We start from the raw sequence: 25,314 nt of genomic DNA, 5'->3' as shown, positions 1-25,314 counted from the left end.
GAATTTCCAGAGAAATTCTACAAGAATTTCCAGAGAAATTCTACAAGAATTTCCAGAGAAATTCTACAAGATATTCCAGAGAAATTCTACAAGAATTTCATGTGAAATTCTACAAGAATTTCCAGAGAAATTATACAGGAATTTTCAAAGAAATTCTACAGGAATTTCCAAAGAAATTCTACAGGAATTTCCAAAGAAATTCTACAGGAATTTCCAAAGAAATTCTGGAAATTCTTGGAAAATTACCCTGGAAAATCATGTAGAATTTCCCTGGAAATTCTTGTAGAATTTCCCTGGAAATTCTTGTAGGATTTCCCTGGAAATTCTTGTAGAATTTCCCTGGAAATTCTCGTAGAATTTCCCTGGAAATTCTTGTAGAATTTCCCTGGAAATTCTTGTAGAATTTCCCTGGAAATTCTCGTAGAATTTCCCTGGAAATTCTCGTAGAATTTCCCTGGAAATTCTCGTAGAATTTCCCTGGAAATTCTCGTAGAATTTCCCTGGAAATTCTCGTAGAATTTCCCTGGAAATTCTCGTAGAATTTCCCTGGAAATTCTCGTAGAATTTCCCTGGAAATTCTCGTAGAATTTCCCTGGAAATTCTCGTAGAATTTCCCTGGAAATTCTTGTAGAATTTCCCTGGAAATTCTTGTAGAATTTCCCTGGAAATTCTTGTAGAATTTCCCTGGAAATTCTTGTAGAATTTCCCTGGAAATTCTTGTAGAATTTCCCTGGAAATTCTTGTAGAATTTCCCTGGAAATTCTTGTAGAATTTCCCTGGAAATTCTTGTAGAATTTCCCTGGAAATTCTTGTAGAATTTCCCTGGAAATTCTTGTAGAATTTCCCTGGAAATTCTTGTAGAATTTCCCTGGAAATTCTTGTAGAATTTCCCTGGAAATTCTTGTAGAATTTCCCTGGAAATTCTTGTAGAATTTCCCTGGAAGTTCTTGTAGAATTTCCCTGGAAATTCTTGTAGAATTTCCCTGGAAGTTCTTGTAGAATTTCCCTGGAAATTCTCGTAGAATTTCCCTGGAAATTCTCGTAGAATTTCCCTGGAAATTCTCGTAGAATTTCCCTGGAAATCCCCGTTGAGTTTCCCTGGAAATTCTCGTCGAGTTTCCCTGGAAATTTTCGTAGAATTTCCCTGGAAATTTTCGTAGAATTTCCCAGGAATTTCTTATAGAATTTTCCAGGGAATTCTCATATAATTTTCCTGGAAATTCTCGTAGAATTTTCCAGGGAATTCTCATATAATTTTCCTGGAAATTCTCGTAGAATTTCCCTGGAAATTCTCGTAGAATTTCCCTGGAAATTCTCGTAGAATTTCCCTGGAAATTCTCGTAGAATTTCCCTGGAAATCCCCGTGGAGTTTCCCTGGAAATTCTCGTCGAATTTCCCTGGAAATTCTCGTAGAATTTCCCAGGAAATTCTACTAGAATTTTCCTCGAAACTCTCGTAGAATTTCCCTGGAAATTCTCGAAGATTTTTCTTGGAAATTCTTGAAGAATTTTCCTAGAAATTTTCGGAAACATTCTTTAAAAATTCTCAAAAAATTTCCCTGGAAATTCTTGAACAATTTCCTTGAAAATTGTTTCCATGGAAATTCTCGTAGATTATCGCTGGAGTTCTCGTAAAATTTACTGGAAATTCTGGTGAAAGTTCGCTGGAAATTCTCGTAGAGTTTCCCTGAAAATTCTCGTAGAATTTCCGTGGAACTTTTCGTAGAATTTCTCTAGAAATCCTTTTAAAAGGTTGTTTAAACCTTCCTAAATCTAATTGGCAATTGAAATGGGATGTGTGATTCTTGGAGTTGTAGTTTTTAAAACTCTACCACCATAGAAAGGAGTTCATAAATCATTTCCAATGAGTCTAATCATGTCTACCCATTTGCCCACGTTTAGACGCAACCAATCGACTTGACGTCTTGATTATTGCCTCCCTGATTAGCGAGAGGTAATTTAAGTCATGTCCAGGGCCTATGTTGATATCGATGCAATATGCCAACTCCCGTTACTCTACGAGACGCACACACATTGCAGCAGCAGGGGATTAGAAATCCCCTCCTCATATCCCCATCCCCCCGGGACGGGATAACTCCAAAGCCCCGACGACGACGCGAACACGAACGAATATGTTTCGCGGTGCTTATCAGATCAAAACTCGGGGTTCTCTCGCATCGGAGGCGACCACCGACGCTATGCCACGCTACGCTACGGCTTCGAGGAGTGCAATTTCGACACGTACTAAAATTTTCTCCGCGGACCGAACGAAATTAGCAATTTTCCACGAGCGCAACGCAACGCACTTCGAACCGCCGAACGCCTTGCACTTCCCAGCTGGCACGTTCCTTGCTGATCGTTCCACCCACAATGAACAGTAGAGTGAGGCTTTGCTAAGGGACGGCCCGAGAAAAATAACCTCAGAACCATTACGGTTGAACTAAAACCGTACAAGAACCATGGAAAAACAATAAAATCACATTACTCTTTATGGTTGAAATGAAACAGCGTAAAGTAAATTGAAAATTTACAAAATAATGTACGGATTATTAAAATTGCATAGCAATACGAAAGCCAAAGTTCGCTCTACTACACCTTCGATCGTTTTTCAATGGTTGAATTTATCCTTACCATAACATATACAGTAATGTGTACATACAACTATTATAAAATTCAGTGTTTGCATTACTCTTGCGTTGCGATTGCTAATTCTATTTATTATTTGAAAAAAAGTAAGGAGAGATTTGTGAAGCTTCTCAACTGACAACAACAATATCGAGTATGATAATGTATCTTAACTGTTCCCGACGAGGATTTTTACTGGGCACAATAGTGCAAGTGCATGTGGTGCGTGGCCAGGCCACCACCGCAGCACCGACCACCACCACTAATCGCTGTGGTTATCTGATTTCTTTCAATCTTTCTTCGCGTTTCTCGATCCGTTTCCTGCTCGGGTGTTGGAGCGCGTACCGAACCTACGCTCTCAGTCAGTATAGGTATTCTACTTCTACGCGATCGACTTGTTCTTTGGCCTGCGTAGCGCACCGCACTCAAGGAAGGTAGTGAATTGAACTTGGGGTGAAACGATATGGGGCGGGGGGTCTCTGGGGAGTCATTTGGCAAAGTACGATTCTTTCAACACTGTACTTTTGGATTCTTTAGGAGACTGAGGGGTAGAGGTTCTTTGAGAATTTGCTGACAAAAAATTGCTGCGGAAATTCTACAAGAATTTCCATGGAAATTTTTCAAGAATTATCGGGAAAATTCTACAAGAATTTCCAGGGAAATTGTACAAGAATTTCCAGGGAAGTTGTACAAAATTTTTCGGGGACTCCCAAGAGAATTTCCAACGAAAATTTACAAGAATTTCCTGGAAAATTGTACAGGGAATTTTCGGGTTTTCCCGATTTTTAGAGCAAATTCTTCGAGAATTTCTGGGAAAATTCTATTCTTAGAAATTCTACGAGATTTTCCTTAGAAATTCTACAAGAGTTTCCAGGAAAGTTCAACGAGAACTTCCAAGGAAATTCTGTGAGAATTTCCAAGGAATTACTACGAGAATTTCCTAGGAAATTATGTGAGAATTTCCAAAAAAAAAAAACTGCGAGAATTTCCAAAGAAATTCTATGAGGATTTTCAGGGAAATTCTACGAAAAATCCTCGAGAAATTCTACGAATATTTCCAGGGAAATTTCACGACAATTTCGAGGCAAATTCTACGAGAATTTCCTGTGAAATTCTACGAGAATGTTTATAGAAATTCTACGACAATTTCCAGGAAAATTCTACGTCATTTTTTAGAAAAACTCTACGACAATTTCTAGGGAAATTATATGAGAATTTCCAGGGAAATTCTACGAGAATGCAGGGGAGTTCTTCAATAATTTGCAGTGAAATTGTTCAAGAATATGCAAAAAAATTGTTTAAGAATTTCCAGGGAAATTCTATCAGAATTTTAAAAGAATTTTTTTGATAATTTCTAGGAAAATTCTTCAGATAATTTCTAGAAAAATTCTTCGATAATTTCTAGGAATATTCTTGGAGAATTTCCATTGTAAAAGAACTTCCAGAGAAATTCTACAAGAATTTCCAGGAAAATTCTTCGAGAATTTCCGGGAAAATTCTTGGATAATTTCCTGGGAAATTCTTCGAGAGTTTCTTGGAAAATTTTTCGAGAAAATGTTTCTTCGAGGATTTCACAAGAAGTTCTTCAAGAATTTGCAGAGAAATTCGTCAAAAGTTTCCAGGGGAATTCTTAACGAATTTGCAGAGAAATTCTTTGAGAATTTTTAGATATAGACTGTTTCAGAAATTATAAATACACTTTGTTTATTAAATAAAATGAACTGTTCTAATGATATTTACCAACTTCTTTCAGAATATAGCATATTATACTCCATATTTTTGTATTTCCTTTCAATTGTCTTGATATTTTGAGAACAGTCGAGTTCTCTAACAATTAACATCATTCTCCAAATTTGAGTTTGCACAAAGGTGTTTTTTAATGAATTCAACATTATTAATCACTAAATACCAAAAATTATCTAACTTTTAATCACATTCGCTTTCTCAACAAGTTGTCTAAGGAATGCCTTGATCAAAATCTTGGTAAAATCGATATAGGAATTTCCACAACATTTTTACTGAGATCGAGTTTCTTATTTTTTAAGGTTTTCTACGGAACTTAAGAACTACCACACATTTTTTTTTGCTTTCCTGAACGCATTTAATTTAAACAAATTTATTTTTTCAGCTCATTTGATCCTTCAGATGGCAACGCTTATCATACCACAAAAACGAATGCAGTTAGCAGTAATAAAGACATTCGTTTGCTTAACGTTTTTTGCTACTGGTGTTGTTGAGAAATTTGAAAAACGAATTTTTGCATTGAGAAGGCCCGTAATGATGGTTCTTGATCGAGTATTCCAGTAAAAATTACTCATACCAATCGAGAAATAGCTTTTCTTATCGATATGATAATTTTTATTAGGTTTGGAAATTGAATATTTCATTTGTGAGATTTTTTCCTTTTCTATTATGCTACATTTTTTTACCACTTTGTGCAACTTCAAATTTTAATCATCTAGTTTACAGAGCCCTATTTTTTTACTTTCACAAGAAACATCAACAAAGTTGGTATTATTTTCTACGTTAGCATGTTTACTATAAGAGCTAGAAGAAACTTTTTTGGATACTGTGCCCAAACTAAAATGGCAGTCAATCGTTAGTGTATTTATAATTTCTGAAACAGTCTATATATTTTAGGACATTTCTAGTAAAAATTCTTCAAGAATTTCCAGGGAAATTCTACAAGAATTTCCAGGGAAATTCTATAAGAATTTCCAGGGAAATTCTACAAGAATTTCCAGGGAAATTCTACAGGAATTTCCAGGGAAATTCTACAAGAATTTCCAGGGAAATTCTACGGGAATTTCCAGGGAAATTCTACAAGAATTTGCAGGGAAATTCTGCGAGAATTTGCAGGGAAATTCTACGAGAATTTCCAGGAAAATTCCACGAGAATTTCCAGGAAAATTCTACGAGAATTTCAAGGGAAATTCTACGAGAATTTCAAGGGAAATTCTACGAGAATTTCAAGGGAAATTCTACGAGAATTTCAAGGAAAATTCTACGAGAATTTCAAGGGGAATTCTACGAGAATTTCCAGGGAAATTCTACGAGAATTTCCAGGGAAATTCTACGAGAATTTCCAGGGAAATTCTACGAGAATTTCCAGGGAAATTCTACGAGAATTTCCAGGGAAATTCTACGAGAATTTCCAGGGAAATTCTACGAGAATTTCCAGGGAAATTCTACGAGAATTTCCAGGGAAATTCTGCGAGAATTTCCAGGGAAATTCTGCGAGAATTTCCAGGGAAATTCTGCGAGAATTTCCAGGGAAATTCTGCGAGAATTTCCAGGGAAATTCTGCGAGAATTTCCAGGGAAATTCTGCGAGAATTTCCAGGGAAATTCTGCGAGAATTTCCAGGGAAATTCTGCGAGAATTTCCAGGGAAATTCTGCGAGAATTTCCAGGGAAATTCTGCGAGAATTTCCAGGGAAATTCTGCGAGAATTTCCAGGGAAATTCTGCGAGAATTTCCAGGGAAATTCTGCGAGAATTTCCAGGGAAATTCTCGTAGAATTTCCCTGGAAATTCTCGCAGAATTTCCCTGGAAATTCTCGCAGAATTTCCCTGGAAATTCTGCGAGAATTTCCAGGGAAATTCTGCGAGAATTTCCAGGGAAATTCTGCGAGAATTTCCAGGGAAATTCTGCGAGAATTTCCAGGGAAATTCTGCGAGAATTTCCAGGGAAATTCTGCGAGAATTTCCAGGGAAATTCTACGAGAATTTCCAGGGAAATTCTACGAGAATTTCCAGGGAAATTCTACGAGAATTTCCAGGGAAATTCTACGAGAATTTCCAGGGAAATTCTACGAGAATTTCCAGGGAAATTCTACGAGAATTTCCAGGGAAATTCTACGAGAATTTCCAGGGAAATTCTACGAGAATTTCCAGGGAAATTCTACGAGAATTTCCAGGGAAATTCTACGAGAATTTCCAGGGAAATTCTACGAGAATTTCCAGGCAAATTCTACGAGAATTTCCAGGGAAATTCTACGAGAATTTCCAGAGAACTTCTACGAGAATTTCCAGGGAAAATCTACGAGAATTTCCAGGGAAATTCTACGAGAATTTCCAGGGAAATTCCACGAGAATTTCCAGGGAAATTCCACGAGAATTTCCAGGGAAATTCCACGAAAATTTCCAGGGAAATTCCACGACAATTTCCAGTGAAATTCTGCGAGAATTTCCAGGGAAATTCTGCGTGAATTTCCAGGGAAATTCTGCGAGAAATTCCAGGGAAATTCCACGAGAATTTTCAGGGCAATTCTACGAGAATTTCCAAGGAAATTCTACGAGAATTTCCAGGAAAATTCTACGAGAATTTCCAGAGAAATTCTACGAGAATTTCCAGAGAAATTCTACGAAAATTTCCAGGGAAACTCTACGAGAATTTCCAGAGAAATTCTACGAGAATTTCCAGGGAAATTTTTCGAGAATTTCCAGGGAAATTCTACGAGAATTTCCAGATAAATTCTATGAGAATTTCCAGATAAATTCTACGAGAATTTCCAGAGAATTCTACGAGAATTTCCAGATAAATTCTACGAGAATTTCCAGAGAAATTCTACGAGAATTTCCAAGGAAACACTACGAGAATTTCCAAGGATATTCTACGAGAATTTCCAGGGAAATTCTACGAGAATTTCCAGGGAAATTCTACGAGAATTTCCAGGGAAATTCTACGAAAATTTCCAGGGAAATTCTACGAGAATTTCCAGGGAAATTCTCCGAGAATTTCCAGGGAAATTCTACGAGAATTTCCAGGGAAATTCTACGAGAATTTCCAGGGAAATTCTACGAGAATTTCCAGGGAAATTCTACGAGAATTTCCAGGGAAATTCTACGAGAATTTCCATGGACATTCTACGAGAATTTCATAGAAAATTCTACGAGATTTTCCAGGGAAATTCAATGAGAATTTCAGGAGAAATGTTTTGATAATTTCTAGGAAAATTCTACGACAATTTCCAGGGAAATTCTACGAGAATTTCCAGGGAAATTCTACGAGAATTTCCAAGGAAACTCTACGAGAATTTCCAAGGATATTCTACGAGAATTTCCAGGGAAATTCTACGAGATTTTCCAGGGAAATTCTACGAGAATTTCCAGGGAAATTCTACGAGAATTTCCAGGGAAATTCTCCGAGAATTTCCAGGGAAATTCTCCGATATTCTACGAGAATTTCCAGGGAAATTCTACGAGAATTTCCAGGGAAATTCTACGAGAATTTCCAGGGAAATTCTACGAGAATTTCCAGGGAAATTCTACGAGAATTTCCAGGGAAATTCTACGACAATTTCCAGGGAAATTCTACGACAATTTCCAGGGAAATTCTACGAGAATTTCCAGGGAAATTCTACGAGAATTTCCAGGGAAATTCTACGAGAATTTCCAGGGAAATTCTACGAGAATTTCCAGGGAAATTCTACGAGAATTTCCATGGACATTCTACGAGAATTTCATAGAAAATTCTACGAGATTTTCCAGGGAAATTCAATGAGAATTTCAGGAGAAATGTTTTGATAATTTCTAGGAAAATTCTACGACAATTTCCAGGGAAATTCTACGAGAATTTCCAGGGAAATTCTACGAGAATTTCCAGGGAAATTCTACGAGAATTTCCAGGGAAATTCTACGAGAATTTCCAGGGAAATTCTACGAGAATTTCCAGGGTAATTCTACGAGAATTTCCATGGACATTCTACGAGAATTTCATAGAAAATTCTACGAGATTTTCCAGGGAAATTCAATGAGAATTTCTAGGGAAATTTTACGAGAATGTAGGGGAGTTCTTCAAGAATTTTTAGAGGAATTCTTCAAGAATTTGCAGGGGAATTCTTCAAGAATTTGCAGTTAAATTGTTCAAGAATATGCACGAAAAATCTTTAGGAATTTCCAGGGCAATTCTATGAGAATTTCAGGAGAAATGTTTTGATAATTTCTAGGAAAATTCTTCGATAATTTCTAGGAAAATTCTTGGAGAATTTCCAGGAAAATTCTTCGAAAATTTTTAGAGAAATTGTAAGAGAACTTCCAGGGGAAATTCTACAAGAATTTCCAGGAAAATTCTTCGAGAATTTCCGGGGAAATTCTACGAGAATTTCCTGGGAAATTCTTCGAGAGTTTCTTGGAAAATTATTCGAGAAAATCCTGTAAAATTCTTCGAGGATTTCACAAGAAGTTCTTCAAGAATTTGCAGAGAAATTTGTCTAGAATTTGCAGGGAAATTCTTAACGAATTTGCAGAGAAATTCTTTGAGAATTTTTAGATATTTTTTTTCGAGAATTTCTAGGAAAATTCTACGAGATTTTCCAAGGAATTTCTACGAGAATTTCCAGGGAATTTCTACGAGAATTTCCATGCAAATTTTACGAGAATTTTCGGGGAAATTCTACGAGAATTTCCAAGGAAATTCTATGAGAATTTCCAGGGAAATTCTGCGACAGTCTCAGGGAAATTCTACGAGAATTTCCAGGGAAATTTCATGAGAATTTCCAGGGAAATTTCACGAGAATTTCCAGGGAAATTTCACGAGAATTTCTAGGGAAATTCTACGAGAATTTCCAGGGAAATTCTACGGAAATTTCTAGGGACATTCTACGAGAATTTCCAGGGAAATTCTACGATAATTTCCAGGGAAATTCTACGAGAATTTTCAGGGAAATTCTACGAGAATTTCCAGGGAAATTCTACGAGAATTTCCAGGGAAATTTCACGAGAATTTCCAGGAAAATTCCACGAGAATTTCCAAGGATATTCTACGAGAATTTCCAAGGAAATTCTACGAGAATTACCAAGGAAATTCTACGAGAATTTCCAAGGAAATTCTACGAGAATTTCCAAGGAAATTCTACGAGAATTTCCAAGGAAATTCTACGAGAATTTCCAAGGAAATTCTACGAGAATTTACAGGGAAATTTCTCGAGAATTTTCCAGGAAGTCCAGAATGTTTTTCCGAAATTTCCAATATTTTTTACTCAATATGGTAAATTTTCGATAAAATATCGTGAAAATCCGGTATTCTAGTGAAAGAAATTACTCCAAAATGTTGGTATCTTCCGAAAAATCTAGTTCAATTTCCATAGAAAACTCCCAAGAATATTCAGCTAAAAGTATCAAGAGGCTGCATTCGAAAATCTTCAGGAATTTATAGAGAAATTGATAAGAAATTTTTAAGTAAAACTTGCTCTCAAATGTAAGTCAAATTCAACGACGCTCCTCAATAATTTCAAGAAAAAAATCTTGATCAAGAAATCAAGAATAAAACTCTTGAAGATGTGCCCATAAATTTCTGGCAAAATTGCTTTGAATATTACCAATGAATAACCTTAAAATTATAGTGGATTTTTTCAGAACATCTGGTAGATTTTTATAAGAAAATGGTAATATAACTTGACCGAAGCCATCTGGTTAAATTTTCTTGATTTTTCTCGAAATGCTGAGGGAATTCCTGTGGTTCTGGAGATTGTTGATGAGAAGATGTGGTAGCATTTCCCTGACTATTTGAATGGATTTTCACCAGAACATGCACCAGAAATAATCTTGAAAATTTTTGAATGATTAGCCAGAAAATTCAAGTAGTTTTTTTTTCTCGAAAAAAAAAACAGTATATTTTTTAAATATACGTACATATTTGAAAATGTGGTACTATTTCGGTATAATTTCAAGAAAATCAGGTATTTCAATGGAAATTTTATTGAAATTTTCACACAAAATTTTCAAAATATACAGCGAAAAGTATCACTAGACTGCTGTAGAAAATTTTCAGAAACTTTCAGGGGAATTTGTGAACTTTGTGTTAATGAATTTAAGTCAACTTCAAAAATGCACCTCAATAATTTCAAGAAAATATCTCCCAAAAGCTATTTTCGAATGTAAAATCTTGAAATTATGGTGAAACTTTTCCAAAAAAAAATCTTGCTGAATTACATGAAATTTTTGAATAACTTTACCGTGAAGCTCTGGAAGAATTTTCTCGACTTTTTCTTGTAAATCCTTGAGCATGTCCTTTGACAGTTTTTTCAAAAAAAAATCCTGGAAGTTCTGTTCGCCAGGAATATTTTATGAGATTTTCACCAGAAATGACCAAAAACTTGGAAGATTTTCCAGGAAGTTGAAGTAGAGTTTTCCCTAAAATTAAAGTAGAATTTTTCTAAATATGATTTTTTTTTTAAATTCGATGAAATTTCATCTGAAGTTAAAGTATTTTAATAAAAACTCTGGTAGTACGTCTGCGCAAAATCTACAGCAGATTTCGTAGAAAACTTCCAGAAATTTTCAGCAAAAAGTTTCAAGAAGCTTGTTAGAAGGTCTCCTGTAATTTTCAGAAGACGTTTATTTTATTAAAAATTTGAATTTCTCTAAAGGTTTAGAGAATGTTTTCCCGGCAATTTTGGTCGATTTCCAACATGTACCCCGATGGTTTTAAGTATCCAATAATATCATAGACTCTAGTTTTTCTGGCAGAATTCTTCTGATAATTCTGATACAACAATCTCAAGGTTGTTCTGTAGTAGAATTTGATTAGATTTTTTTCTTCAAAATTGTTTTCAAAATTCTGGTAGAATTTCATAAGAAGTCAATGTACAACTTCACCAAGAATATATTTGGTTGAATTCTCTGATTTTTTTTTTTTAAATGCCAAAGGAACTCCTATGGGATTGCAATCAGTAGATTAATGATTAATTAGATTGTAGAAGGTCAAACATATGCACTAAATATTATTTTTTTTTTCTTTCGTTTCAGGTAAGCTGTGCTGTCAGCAAAAGATTGAATAAGGTGACAAATTTGTTTGAAAACTGTGTGTATCAACAATTCGAACTTGGTATGGGAAACTTGGTGAACTCTTCTCCAAAAGTGTAATGAGTTTCTTTGAATGTATAAATATAAAAGTTCTCTCAGGAAGTTTGGAAGGCTTTTTTTTGGAAGTTGTGTGAGCTTCTCTATGAAGCTTTTGAAGGCATCCCTCTGTAAGCTTGAAGATATTCTCTCTGGAAGCACGGAGAGTTTTTCTCTAGAGAAGGAACTGGAGAACTTTATTCTTTACTTAGAATATTGTAAACTTTGTTAGGAAAACAAAAGGATGCAGAAGTGGAAGCATTTTGTGAAGAACCCTGATATTTTGTCAAATTAAAATGGGTTTGTCAAGCAAAACTTAAAAAAATCTCGATAGGGAATCGCGCCACTTGGGCGGTGGCTTCTATATTCGTCTGTTTTCCACTATAACTCAGTCAAATTTGAACCAATTGACACAACTTTTGGAATGTGGTGAGGTAGGTATAGTATTTACCTGTGTACAACATTTCAAGTCAATTGGTTCAAAATTGACTGAGTTATAGTGGAAAACAGACGAATATAGAAGCCACCGCCCAAGTGGCGCGATACCCTATATATATTTTTTTTTTTTTGAGAAAAAATCTGTAAAATATTAAAAATTATTAGGAACTTTCAGCACAACTCAATTATAACGAAAATTTCATAGATTCACATACACACTTTTTTTTTTTCATTTTGGTAGTGGCTTAAGCGCAAGACGGTTTATGGCAGTTACATGAAAATATTCAGGATTTTTACGAAGGCTAATTTTTAAAATATTTACAAAAAAAATAAAAATTAAAAAACGAGGTGTGAGAGTGGACCTGGTGTGATGGTTAGAACACTTGACTATCACACCGAGGACCTGGGATCGAATCCCACTTCCGACGCAAGATGTGAGTTCTTACTTCGGAAGGGAAGTAAAGTGTGGGTCCCGAGATGAACTAGTCAAGGGCTAAAAATCTCGTTAATAAAGATAAAAAAACGAAGCGTTTTGCAAGAAGTTCAAAAAAAATGACTACTCGTATCGGTGCTGCAGATGTGGATGGTCAATACAACTATTTGTAGCAACGTTTCGGCTGTAATTCGCGTATTCTTCAGGGTTATCACAGCGGAACGAATCTAAAACAATCGCGTTGACTCTCCAAGACTGCAACGTCTGAGTGACAAAACATTTTTGTTCTTGACTCGATGTCGACTTCCAAAGGATCTTTCGTTTCACTTCCGAATGCTCAAATGCTTCAAAAAATGCTTAACTACAGTTATCCAAGCTGTTATCCTACGGAACATTGCATGCCGCAGATGATATTACATAAAGATTTAAGCTGCAACAGTAAGGGAGCATCCATTAAGTACGTCACGCTAAAATTGGAAATTTTCGACCCCCCTCCCCCCTTCGTACGAGTTTTTCCTATACTTAATACATTGCTTGTCACACTTTTACAACCCCCCCCCACCCTACGACCGTGACGTACTTAATGGATGAAGGATAAACGATGTAGAATGATGGCGATGATGATGATGAAGGATGAAGGAAGAAAGATGTAGGATGAAGATAGAAGTATATAGGATATAGGATGAAAGGTAAAGGAAAGATGTTGGATGAAGTATGAAGGATATAGGATGTAGGATAAAGGATGTAGAATGATGATGATGAAAAATGTAGGATGAAGGAAGAAAGATGTAGGATGAAGAAAGAAGGATACAGGATGTAGGATGAAAGATCAAAGATAAATGAAAGCTGTTGAATGAACTGTTATAGATATAGGATGTGGGATGAAGGGAAAAAGATGTAGAATGATGTAAGTTCAAGGATGAAGGAAGAAAGATGTAGGATGAAGAAAGAAGAATATAGGATGTAGGATGAAAGATAAATGAAAGATGTTGGATGAACTATGAAGGATATTGGATGTAAGATAAAGGATAAAGGATGTAGAATAATGATAATGATGATGATGAAGGATGAATAATGTAGGATGAAGGAAGAAAGATGTAGGATGAAGAAAGAAGGATGTAAGATGAAAGATATAGGAAAGATGTTGAATGAAGTATGAAGGATATAGGATGTAAAATGTAATGTAAAATGAAGGATAAAGGATATAGAATGATAGCGTTGATGATGAATGATTAAGTATGAAGGATGAAGGTTGATGAAAGTTGCAGAATGAAGTGTGAAGGATGAACGATGTAGGATGAAGTGTGCCGAGATGAGGAATGAAGAATGTAGGATGAAGGAAGAAGGGTGTAGGATGAAGAATGAAGGGTATAGGATATAGGATGAATGATGATGAATATGATTACGATAATGATAAAGGATAAAGAATGGAAGATGACGAAGTAAAAATGATGAAGAATGGAGAATGTAGGACGAAGGAAGAAGGTTGTAGGATGTAGGATGAAAAATGAAGGAAATAGGATGAAGGATGATAATGATAATGGTGATGAAGTATGCAGGATAAAGGTTGAAGGATGAAGGGTAAAGGACGCAGGATGAAAAATAACGGATGATGATGAAGGATGTAAAATGGAGGATGCAGTATGTAAGGTGAAATATGAGGAATGACGAATGAAGAATACAGTAGACGTTCGATAATTGCAACATGTTTACGTTTCACTTACCGAATTAAATTCGATAACTGCAAAGTTGTTGCACTTAGCGGACTTTCAGTAAAAAAAAAACATTGCATTTAAAGCGTTTGCACCGAGTGAACGTCTAATGTATAGGATGAAGGATCAAGGATGATGATTATAATGATGAAGGATGTAGGATGGAATATGAAGGATGGAACATGAAGGATGATGATGAGTTTGATAACGTTGATAAAGGATGTAGGATGATGATGATGATGAAGAATGTAGGATTAAGGATGATGACAGATGAAGCATAAAGGATGAAGTATAAAGGATTATGGTGATCATGATTATGTAGGATGGAAGATGAAGCATATAAAATGAAGGATAATGATGATAATTGTGATAATGATGATGAAGGATGAAAGATGAAGGACAAAGAGTAGATGATGTAGGATGAAGTATAAAGGATTAAAGATGAAGAATGTATGATGAAGGAAAAAGGATGTGGGATGAAGAATCAAGGATATAGGTTGTAGGATAAAGGATGATGAAAGATGATAATGATTATGTTGATAAAGTATGAAGGATACAGGATGAATATTGAACTTTTTAAACCATTAGAAAGTATGACAGGGGGAGAATGTAGGGGTTGAGAGAGATAGAGAGAAAAAGATTAATAGGACATATAGCATCAGTTGCTGTGATGCACCACCGGAAAAACAAAGCAAACGATCAACAAGAAATGAAACTTCAGTCTTATAAAGCATTTTATGCGAGAAGGTCTCGTTTCTCTTCGTGAGCGTGCGTTCGGCTGCAGGATTCGGCTGGGGTGCTCGGAAGTGTCCCTCCGGACACTACATCGTTATTATAGAATTGTCCACATTTGTATTAACGATGTCGATGTAGACTGCGACCTTCGTCCAGAGTCGACGTGTCGTCTGTGACACCGTCTACGACTAGATGTAGACGATCTGCGACGATGAATACATTATCCCACCTCTACACACATCATCGACTACATAGCCTGTGGAATTGTTAGTTCCATGTGTGTACTAGGCTTCTATTTCTGTGATGTTTTATTTCCAAATCTTCCAATTTTGTACGACTTATTACTCCCATAGATATTACGGATCCCATATTGATTTTCCAAAAGCTGCAAGACGTTCAAAATATTGAGTTTTTGGGATTCACACAGTAGGCTCCCATGTGCTTGCAATCCTGTTCGACGCAACTCCATGGTAACCCGAACCCCCCGAGGACTACTAGATGAAACATTACAAATCCCGCACTAATTGGCGGGAGCTGTCAAGCGGCCATTATTGGACCAATATTCTACACAGTTTCTAAACATATTCACGTCGGCGAGTCGTAGTTCGTTCGTTCATTCCTGCGACAAAAGGTAGCTACGCTTATCGCACAGCTCCACGTTGCAAAGCCGCACACTTGCAGCCATCAGTGCCGTAAAAGCCTAGGAATGTGTATTCGCGCGCGCGTGTGTAGGTACGTCGGGTTTAAGCGTTCTGGTCTGCCTGCATGCACTAATTTGCATGTGCGTACTAAACTGGCAACTCCCGCAGGAAAGACGGGGGTGGAAGGGCACAAAGCGCGGTGGCGTAAACGACGAGATAAGAAACAGAGTGCCGCCGCGATCCGTGTGTGCTGCATACGTACATACGAAATGCATACGTGAGTTTTTTCTGGTTCTGGGTTTCTACGCTTTGGCGAGGTAGATTTGCTTCGGTTGATTCCAGAAATTCCCATATCGCAAACGGCTTGGACGTTCCGCTCAGCATCCGGCTCGCGAGCGGGGGCCCATAACCTTTCGCGTGAATCGCGCGACTCGGAGACCTAGATTCTTCGTCCGACGAACAAAACAACTGTGCGGTGGTGGCATTTAGTAAGATTGTTGAGCGATCTATCATCACCGCCCGACGAAGACCCAGCTGTAAACAGCGACTTAGCTAAGCATCGATGATAATCGCCAACTGCAATCAAAAGAGGGTACGTCGAGTGAGTGAAGAAGGCTCAACTCACACCGATAAGGCACCATCCCCGTAGGCAGCTATACTTGAACTTGAAATGCGAAAGACCGTGCATCCGTGGAGATGATGTAAACGCGACGGCAACTGACGGGGATGAGGCTGTGTAGTTGAACAGTCAGGGAAGTCACGCAACAGTTTTGGGAATTCTCTGGGTGTAGGACAATTGACAGTGACAGATTGACTGGGTGACAGTTTGACAGAGTGACAGATTGACAGAAATTGACGGATGTCACTTACCTCAACCCTGAATCCATCCCTGGTTTTCTTATCGCTCGAACACTTGCATTTCACGCAACGCCCTGCTGCCTGCGACCGGCTCCGCTTCGGATGCACTCGCATCAAAATGGCAGAGGGAGAGAGGCTTAACTTTGGCCATGACTTTGATAATGAAATCGGAATTATGAAAGCGCACTCTTGCCGCTCGTTCCTCCGTCGCCATCGCCACCCGCGACAGCGAGATAAGAAAAGTGCAGCCAATCCCGCGACTTGACAGACCGCGCAGAGCTGCCAGCGCTGCCGAACAATAACAATAACAACAACAAAAACGCAACCAACAGATTGGCGCTGCTCCTTGAACACAAAGAAACTCGGTCGCCCGCGAGCGCGATCTTGTAACCAGCTGATTTGCCCGTTTCCTGCCACTGTTTCTGCTGTGCCTCCTCCTCGATGCGATGTGCATCCAAATCCTGTGGTTATTTTCGACGGCGCGGCGCGGCGATTCTTAAATTAAGTAACGCACACAAACACCGACATCCGATATGAACACCGTCGTCGCCGCCAGCTCCACCGCCGCGTCGGTGTTTGTCAACCATCGCCTCCGCGTCCGTTTGGCGTCGTGTTGATTGTTGTTGTGATTATTGTTTTGGTTGCCAACGAAAAAAGCGACGGCTACTTTGCTTTGACGGAACGGTTAGGGTGATGCACTAACGATTGTATCAGTGTGGGTTACTGCACTGAACAAAAATAGATGCGTTTTCTTTGTCTTTGTTTTCTTAGGGAAATTCCATCTCGAAGCCCACGTGACGAGAGGTGGTCAAATAAGCAAACAACAAGATGCGTAGAAGGCATTGCAGACGTTTACGCTTCTTCGCGCAAGACATTCCTTCGGTACACGTGCGCCCCGTTTGTTCGAGCGGTGGTTGCCGGCTGCGAATCGGAATTTCTCACGTGTTTCCGTGCACGCAATCCGCATTATGGCCGATTGACTTCATTATGGGGATTGAGATAAGTGACGGTTCAGGTCGGTCGGGCGTCAGGAAAATGATGCCATTGCAGCAGCGTGGCACCTGCACGCGTTGGAATGCTGCGTTTCAACGGCGACGCTGAAAGAGATCCGCACGAGGAGGAACACCGAGAAAAATTTCTACTCAGTGGCTGAGTTAGTCTTACTCAGAAATCGAAAAATCCTTTGTTTTCTTACTCAGTTTCCGTTAAAAGTGGGACAACCCATTGCCAATGGGTTGTCCCACTTTTAGCCGAAACTGAGTAAGAAAACAAAGGATTTTTCGATTTCTGAGTAAGGCCAACTCAGTCAATGAGTAGAAATTTTTCTCTGTGAAGGTTATTGAAGTCCAGCATTCTCAGCGTTCAAAGAGCGACGACAATGGCGCAGTTGCTTCGAGGGGTTACAAAAAGGGGAAGACAGTTTGAAGTAAGGGTTTCAAAAATTCGCACAACTCCGCAAGTAACCGAAAACCATCTGTTTTCCAAGGGCATTGCATGATCAGTGGCAGTATCGTACTCTGATAAAATCAAACAACTGCCAAGTGCGACGCATCGCATCGCCCAACGATTGCATATTGCATTATTCCAGCCAGCTAAATAAATATAAAAAGCAAAACGAACGAGTGACTAACTAACGCGTTCGTCCGTCCGGTGACAAGCTTCGCTGGTGTTAGTTTCCATGTGCACGGTGCGACTGGCTGCAGCACGGCTGGATGATTTAGGTGAGATCGTAAAACTGCGTTAATGAGAAACGTTTGGCCGAGTGCCGCCAGTTGCTAACGGCTTTAGACAGAACCGCGTGTGACAAATGTGCAACGTCAAGGTCACGTCAAACAGGCTGTCACCGTCACCGTTCGAACTGCAGGGTTCCCAGTTCCGAAATGTTCCACCGCAGAAATAACGGCATTACAATCCCTTCAAGTAGCTTATTTACTCTGTTGATTAAATCAAACAACCACGTCTAGTCCAGAGACGATTAAGTTATGGCAACAACCCAGATTTCGCCTCCCTATCTGACAGCACTGCTAGTGCGCAAGGAAGTCACGCGGACACGTACAGCCGGACGCATGGCTGGCCACCCGCAGCCGCAGCCTACTTTGATCCGCGTTAAGATAACAGAATGCCGATCGATGCATTTTTCCGAACTCTGCGCTTTGACGCATTCGATCGATCGGACGGATGCGATGGAACGATGGTGATGATTATCATCATCATCAACATCGTCAATGACGATGGACGACGGGGTGACTCTTTCCAATAACAACAACAATAACGCTTGTTATTATAATCGCATTAAGCTCACCCGCACTCAAGAGTATGACTAGTCAGCACAGCAGGGGTGCAATGGACTAATCACAATCTTGTCACTTCTGTGGCGGGCACTAATCCCCTGTCAACATACACGGAGGAGGATTGGGAAATCAGCTGTTTGAGTGAGACTTTTCCGACAACAATGTGGGCAACTCGGTTTGTTTGTTTTTCACAAGTAGGCTTGGAACCTGCCCCCGTCTAGGGGAGGAAGGGGTAACCCCGTCACCTTAAGCATTTGGATTTTTTAAAATAAATGTAAGACGAAAATTGATATTTTAAGTACGCAGAATATTTGATTCATTAGTTTTTTATAAGACTTGTGCATTGGAATTGTCAAATTATGTTAATTCTGGCGAACAATGCACATAACACAACCATATTAAATATTGATGTTTTTAATTCAGTGCGGGTAAGACCGTCACCCTTATGGGGTAAGTCCGTCATATATATTTTTATATTATTACTTTTGAAGATTTCAATTTTAAAATATTTTCAATACATTTTTGAAGTGCAGTGATGGTTAACCAATCATTCTACAGTCGATACTCTTATAAAATCACTGGTCGGGGGCGCAATTGTAATCCACTTAATTGGAGACTAAGCTTATGGGATTTGGGCTTTTTGGGGGTGTGGCCAATTATCCCGGGTGTGTTAAGAGATGGCGCAATACTTTCTTCGGTAAAGTTTTAGGGTTTGAAAAGATCTACTATTTAGAACTTTGGTTCATATGATTAGTTGGTAACTTGGCCGCCAGAGGCGCCACCAACAGTGTGATGCTAAATTGCACTACAGGAACCATATTAGGTTGTCAAGCAAACGTTACAATATGCGACAGCTCAAGACCCTGATAATTAGAAATAGTGTCTTCGGAAAAAATATTGGATACGCTAATAACTTACAGATGATGAGTTACAAAAAGTTTGAAATTCCTCCACTGGGCGCGCCGTGTGTGTAAGCATGTAAATTTTCCAAACCTCATATCTCAGAATCCAATGATTTGGTGTCTTCGGCAAAGTTGATCAGTATGACATAGACTTACATAACACGAGACAAGTGTTTCGGAATTCTGCCACAAGGCGGCGCTAGTGAATTTGCAATCGCTGAAAAAACAATCCACACATTATGCCCTTAGAAGGTCCAGAAGGAACAGGAAGAGTCCAAGCAGTAACTCCTGGAGAAATCCTAGTAAATGTAGTTGGATAAACCGTAGGAAATAGGTACTGAAAGAAGCCTTAGAAAAAAAAACCCCGCAGGAATCCCAGGAGAAACTCATATGGGGTCGTCCATAAATGACGTAGCATTTTTTGACGATTTTTGACACCCCCTTCCACCCCTTGTAGACTATTTTCCAATACGTAATACATAGCTAGTAGCATAATTCGAGACTCCAACTCAACCCCCCCCCCCCATACCCCCACCCCCCCTTAAATTCTACGTCATTTATGGGCGACCCCTATAGAATTGTCCCTGGTTGGTCATCAGTTTGTGGTTGCGTGGCATCTAATAGAAATGCCTAGCCAGTTCAACAAACATCTGGTGATCCGAAGAGCATGACGGTGTTACCCCCGCCGATGAGTGACGGGCTTACCCGAAAAGGCCACTTTTCTTAAATTACACCGTAATTTCTGAATAATTGTTGAAACTGACCATTCAATGAATCTTGGCACTAAAGAATAGTACAGGAGAGAATACATGATTGATGAAAGTTATTTTTTGCACTTCTTTTGTATTCCAGAAGCTAAATTCTACCGACGAAATATTACATCCACCGTTGGTACTATGACGCGTGCGTTTGTTTTGTTTATTTTCTTCGTATTTGACAGGTCAATTTTGGTATCATTTGTCTCGAAAGAGTAAGAATGGTAAAAACAAATAAAGCTACTAAATAACTGTTTTCTGGAAAAATCATTGGGGTGACGGGCTTACCCACCCTGACGGTGTTACCCGCTTTTCCCCTACATGTTTGCTTGTTTCAAAGCTTCATCAACGGCAGAAATAAACTACAGTAGATGTTCGATCGATGCATATGGTCTAACTGCGATGTTTTTAACTAAAAGCATGGAAAGTTCAGCAATTTTGCAGCTATTGGTTCACCATCCGTCAAAATAATGAGCTAACTGTGCTAAAATGAACTTTCTTGTGAATTGATCACAAAACGGTCGTTATGAAATGAACAGATAGCGCCACTTTGTGTGTTTGGCATAACTCCATTGCTGTCACAATGTTTATGTCCACATACGGTGGCGCCTTTGTTTACATGCGGCGAACGAATGAAAGTTTGTTTCATTGATCCATTGACTGCATCAATTGATTGTGATCAAATAATTTGAGCGTGTATGCTGCCTGTCAATGACCATTTTAGCGTACATGACAGTTTTAGCCAAATGGGCCTTTTCATTTGACGTCTAAAATCAGCTGATTTTGGGGGCCTTTGACAGTTCTCCTATGAAAATAACAGTTCAGCGTTTGCGCCTTTGTTCGGCAGTTGTAAACAGTGGCATGCATGGATCTGTCAACTGAAAAGGCCTATTTTCTGTTTGGTGAGTGTTGTTGTGATGGACAGTTGAAGTTTTTAGCCTGGCTGAAAGTGTTTTGGGTGATACCAGATCAGCCCATTTGGAAAAACCTCTTCGGTCGATAGGCAAATGGTTAAGCTGCAACGGAGGACAGGATCCATGGGAACGAACGGGTCGACTGAATGGTTGCTGGCTGGTAAACGGACGTTAAGAGCTGGAAAGCCGAAGACACTCGGTGGTGGAAGAAACTTAGAGCCAGTTGGAGCTCGGTAGCGAAAGTAGATCGGTGGCGAAGGAGCTTGGGACTGATGCTAGGAAAAGATTGATGAGCAAGAGGATCTTGGCAGCAGGCAGTAGTACAGTAGTGACAGTAGTCAAGAGTAGCACAGCGATGGATGGACCTGGTCGGAGCTCGGAATATCGGTGCAAAGTTTGCGCCAGCGTTGGAGTTAGGCCACTTGCCCGAAGCATGAAGTGAGAAGGAGATTTGAACCAAGATGAGATGATCATGGCTCATAGGTTACGGATGCTAAGAAGGAGTGTCAGTATGTATATAGGTAGCGTTGACCGCTCAACTAGTGTCGAACCTTCGTCTACAAGAACTGTAATTAGCTGGAGTTTATGGTTAAGGTATTCTACTTTAAGAGAAGATTTTTGTTAATCGCATACATCTGGAATGACTAAAGAGTAAAGAATGTGGCAGCTCCTGGTAAAGTATTAGTCGGTAGCTGTCCAGTTAGCTGGAAGGTGCCTATTGCGTTCTTATTTCCTTGTGGATCGGTCATCAGTAGGGCTAGCTTCACTGCACTTGGCCTGCGTGGCGAACTAGTTCTAACAGTTGTGATGCATATTGATATGTTAAATTTCATGAGTGTAATCAGTTTGTAACTTTTGATTCCGCCGTATTTTGCTTATCTTTTGACAGATACGCGTATTTCGACTACCACTTGTAATCTTCCTCAGTGTCAGTTATCCAGTGTCAGAAAATGATTACAGCGAAAAGTCGGTACAGCTGAAAGTGCTTTGGCTGGGCTGGTACCACATCAAACGATTGAAAGAGGCCTGGCCAATGATGGTGGATCTGTGGATTAAGAAATTCGATGGAGATTTTGACACTACTTGTCGAACAGTTCGATGCATGTGATGATCATATTGTAAGATCGATCGGTAGAACCATACGAAAATATCCGCCGGCTGTTCCAGCAGTAGAATACGGTAAAAAAGCACAAAGTCTCCTTTAAAAGTTGATTGAAAACTGGATGGTCATGACAAGGAACAGAATTTTGGAAGGTGGAAAATTAGTCGACCAGTTTCTACTGGTATGTTTGTGGTCATCCTAATGACCTCCTTGGTAAAGGCCAATGCCATTGCTAGAAAACTCGCCGAATGAACTTCAAAGATTTCTTCATGGTGCCCTTCGAATCCTGGAGCTGCTTTAACGCCATCTGAAACCGCCATGAAAATGTCTTCCTTTAGTTATCCGTGCAAGAAAGCAGTTTTGACGTCCATTTGATGAACCAGATATCGTTTCTGAAAAGCCACCGCCAGTACAACCCGGATTGTCTTCAGTTTGGCCACTGGTGCGTACGTTTCGTGGTAATCGACTCCTGGCTTTTGTAGGAATCCCTTGACGACCTCTTTCACGCAAAACACCCATTTGGATCGCAGAAGCTTCACTCCGGCTGGGCACGGGACAAAATTCCACATCTTGTTGTCCGCCATGGATTGCAACTTGTCGTTGATCGCTACCAGCCAGGCGACCTTGTACGATGCTCGATCTCATTGTAGTTGGTTGGTAGATCTGAAGATGCAAAATTATCAACAGCAGCGGATGCCCTGAATCCCGTGAAAAAATCGTATAGCTTACCTGGGAGCCTGCACTCCCGTTCGCTGCGCCTCGTGGTTGACTTTCTTGCGAAGGGAGCGCCCCAGGGTTTCGAAATTCTGATGTTGATTCTTCGAATTCATCTTCGGATTCTGAGTTTTGACCATCAACGTTCAGATCTTCAACCTCAGCTGCAACCGGTCTTGTAGAATTCAGTTCCTCCCCCTCTGGCTCGTAGAACGTGGGAATCATCAAAGGCACTGTGGTTGCGACATCATCATAGGCGAACGCAAAACTTTCCTCATTGAACTTCACGTCTCTTGCAATTATCACCTTCCTCGAGGAGTTGTCCCACAAGCGATATCCATTAGGCGCATACCCAATCATGACTGCCTCGCGGCTTTTCGGATCTAACTTCTTCCTCAGCTGGTTTGGAATCCACATCATGGCCTAGCACCCGAATATTTGAAGCTTGCTCAGTTTCGGTTTGGATTTCGTCCATAGTTCCACTAGAATTACGTCACCATCGATTGCCGTTGTAGGACTCCGATTCAAAATGTATGTGACTGTTAGAGCTGCCTTCGACCACATTCGCTTGGGAATTAACATCGACCTTACTTAATAATTTGTGCCATTGGCACCAGCAGACTTCAATTGCCGGATAAGGTTGTCAAACGCCACGAAATGTTTTTGCATGGATATGATCCCTCCTTCATGCGTAATCTTGCGAGCTGCTTCCTCAAAAGAGTTTGACTGGTCACGGAGCGCTTTGCAAACGTTTCTTCGAGGGTCTTCCACATCAACCAAGCGGCTTCTTTCTCTCGGACTACTTCCAGGCATTCATCCGAAAACTATGTGGAGTTTATGTCACCGTCGAATGTTATATATTACGATTGTTGATTATTTCCGGTGAAAGCACACACTAAAACTCGATTATACATAACGTTTCGGCCTACTCAACTTCAGCCATCATCAGATATTTACTGCATCAATCGATCACCACCAGTGTGGTTGCAATACTCAACCACACTGATGATGGCTGAAGTTGAGTAGGCCGAAACGTTATGTATAATCGAGTTTTAGTGTGTGTTTTCACCGAAAATAATCAACAATCGTAATATATATATATATTCATCCGAAAAGTATCCGACCAGCAACGACTTCGCCTTCCTGTCCAGCTGGTCCCACTTCGCTCTTGACGCATCATGTTCAGCTGGAGCTTCCGCCTTCAAGACCGTCGATACTTCCGCCGCATCCAGGTAAAGCTTGACTCGGAACTTCCAATTTTCATAGTTTGGTCCAGTCAGCTGCGGGATACCGGAACCTTCTTTCAAAGACGAGCCCATAACCTAAAAGAGGTTCTCTTTAGATGGGCGAAAGAATGAAACTAGCTTTCATTGTATGTATGTCCTAACTGTTTGAAGGCTCGTAGGGAAATGATCTTAACAACTGTCATGGCGGAGTAGCTAGGTGCTTCATAGCCTACTACTAAAACTGGATCGGACCAAGGCCTCCTATTTCTTCAAAGAATTTTAAAGTTTAATCGACTGGGCCTCTTAGAAGTATCACTGCAAGCAAGTATTCTCACATTTGTGTAATTCTATAGAAGGACCTCGTTTTGGAATTCATCGATCAGTTCTTGGATTCGCTACAAGTGTTGCTGAAAAAAACGTAAATTCACATATCTCATGGTTTGCCCATGTAGCTGCCGGCTTAGAATAGCACTACGGATTACCTGTTCCGGGAGTAAAAGTTCACCAAACAGGTAACCCCAATCCATGGTGTCAGGAGACTCGTGCTGATGGATGAATGGTTAAGGGGGTTCCAAAGATGCTCGATCTTAAGGACAGACTTGTTAGAATCCCAAAATGGCCGCCACAATGGCCGACTTTGGCACCTACTCGCGATTTCGAGGGCACAAATCTGTTCGTAAACAAAACCAACACACCTGAGTTTCTTATTTTAAGCTAATTACAAGTGAGCAAGAATTGAATAATGAAATGCATTGTTGTTTGAAGCTTGCTTCTTGAGATTTGAAATTTTGATGCACTGTTGAAGCGGGATTTCAAGGCGTTTGTCCTTAAACGGAGTCCGTAGCGTGGGTAGATCACCTTTTTGGGTTGCGTTGCGGTGAAAGGACTACCAAACCGAAATCTAGTGTCGTCCTATTTTTCAATTGTGGGATATGTGTTCTGATAATTCAAGGAATGATAGTACTTAGACCTTGCTAGTGGTGTTTTGGTGACTTCCAGTTTTTGAATAAAACTATGTTTATCAACTTTACTTTGCATATAGTTAAAAACCTCACCATCCGAGGCTAAACTCAATGCAAAGGAAATCAAACTGGGTTAGGGACCCATGTATGTACTAACTCTTTGAAG

Source organism: Aedes albopictus, chromosome 1 (genome assembly GCF_035046485.1).
Source record: "Aedes albopictus strain Foshan chromosome 1, AalbF5, whole genome shotgun sequence".
Lineage (NCBI taxonomy): Eukaryota > Metazoa > Arthropoda > Insecta > Diptera > Culicidae > Aedes > Aedes albopictus.
This window is presented reverse-complemented; position numbering follows the sequence as displayed.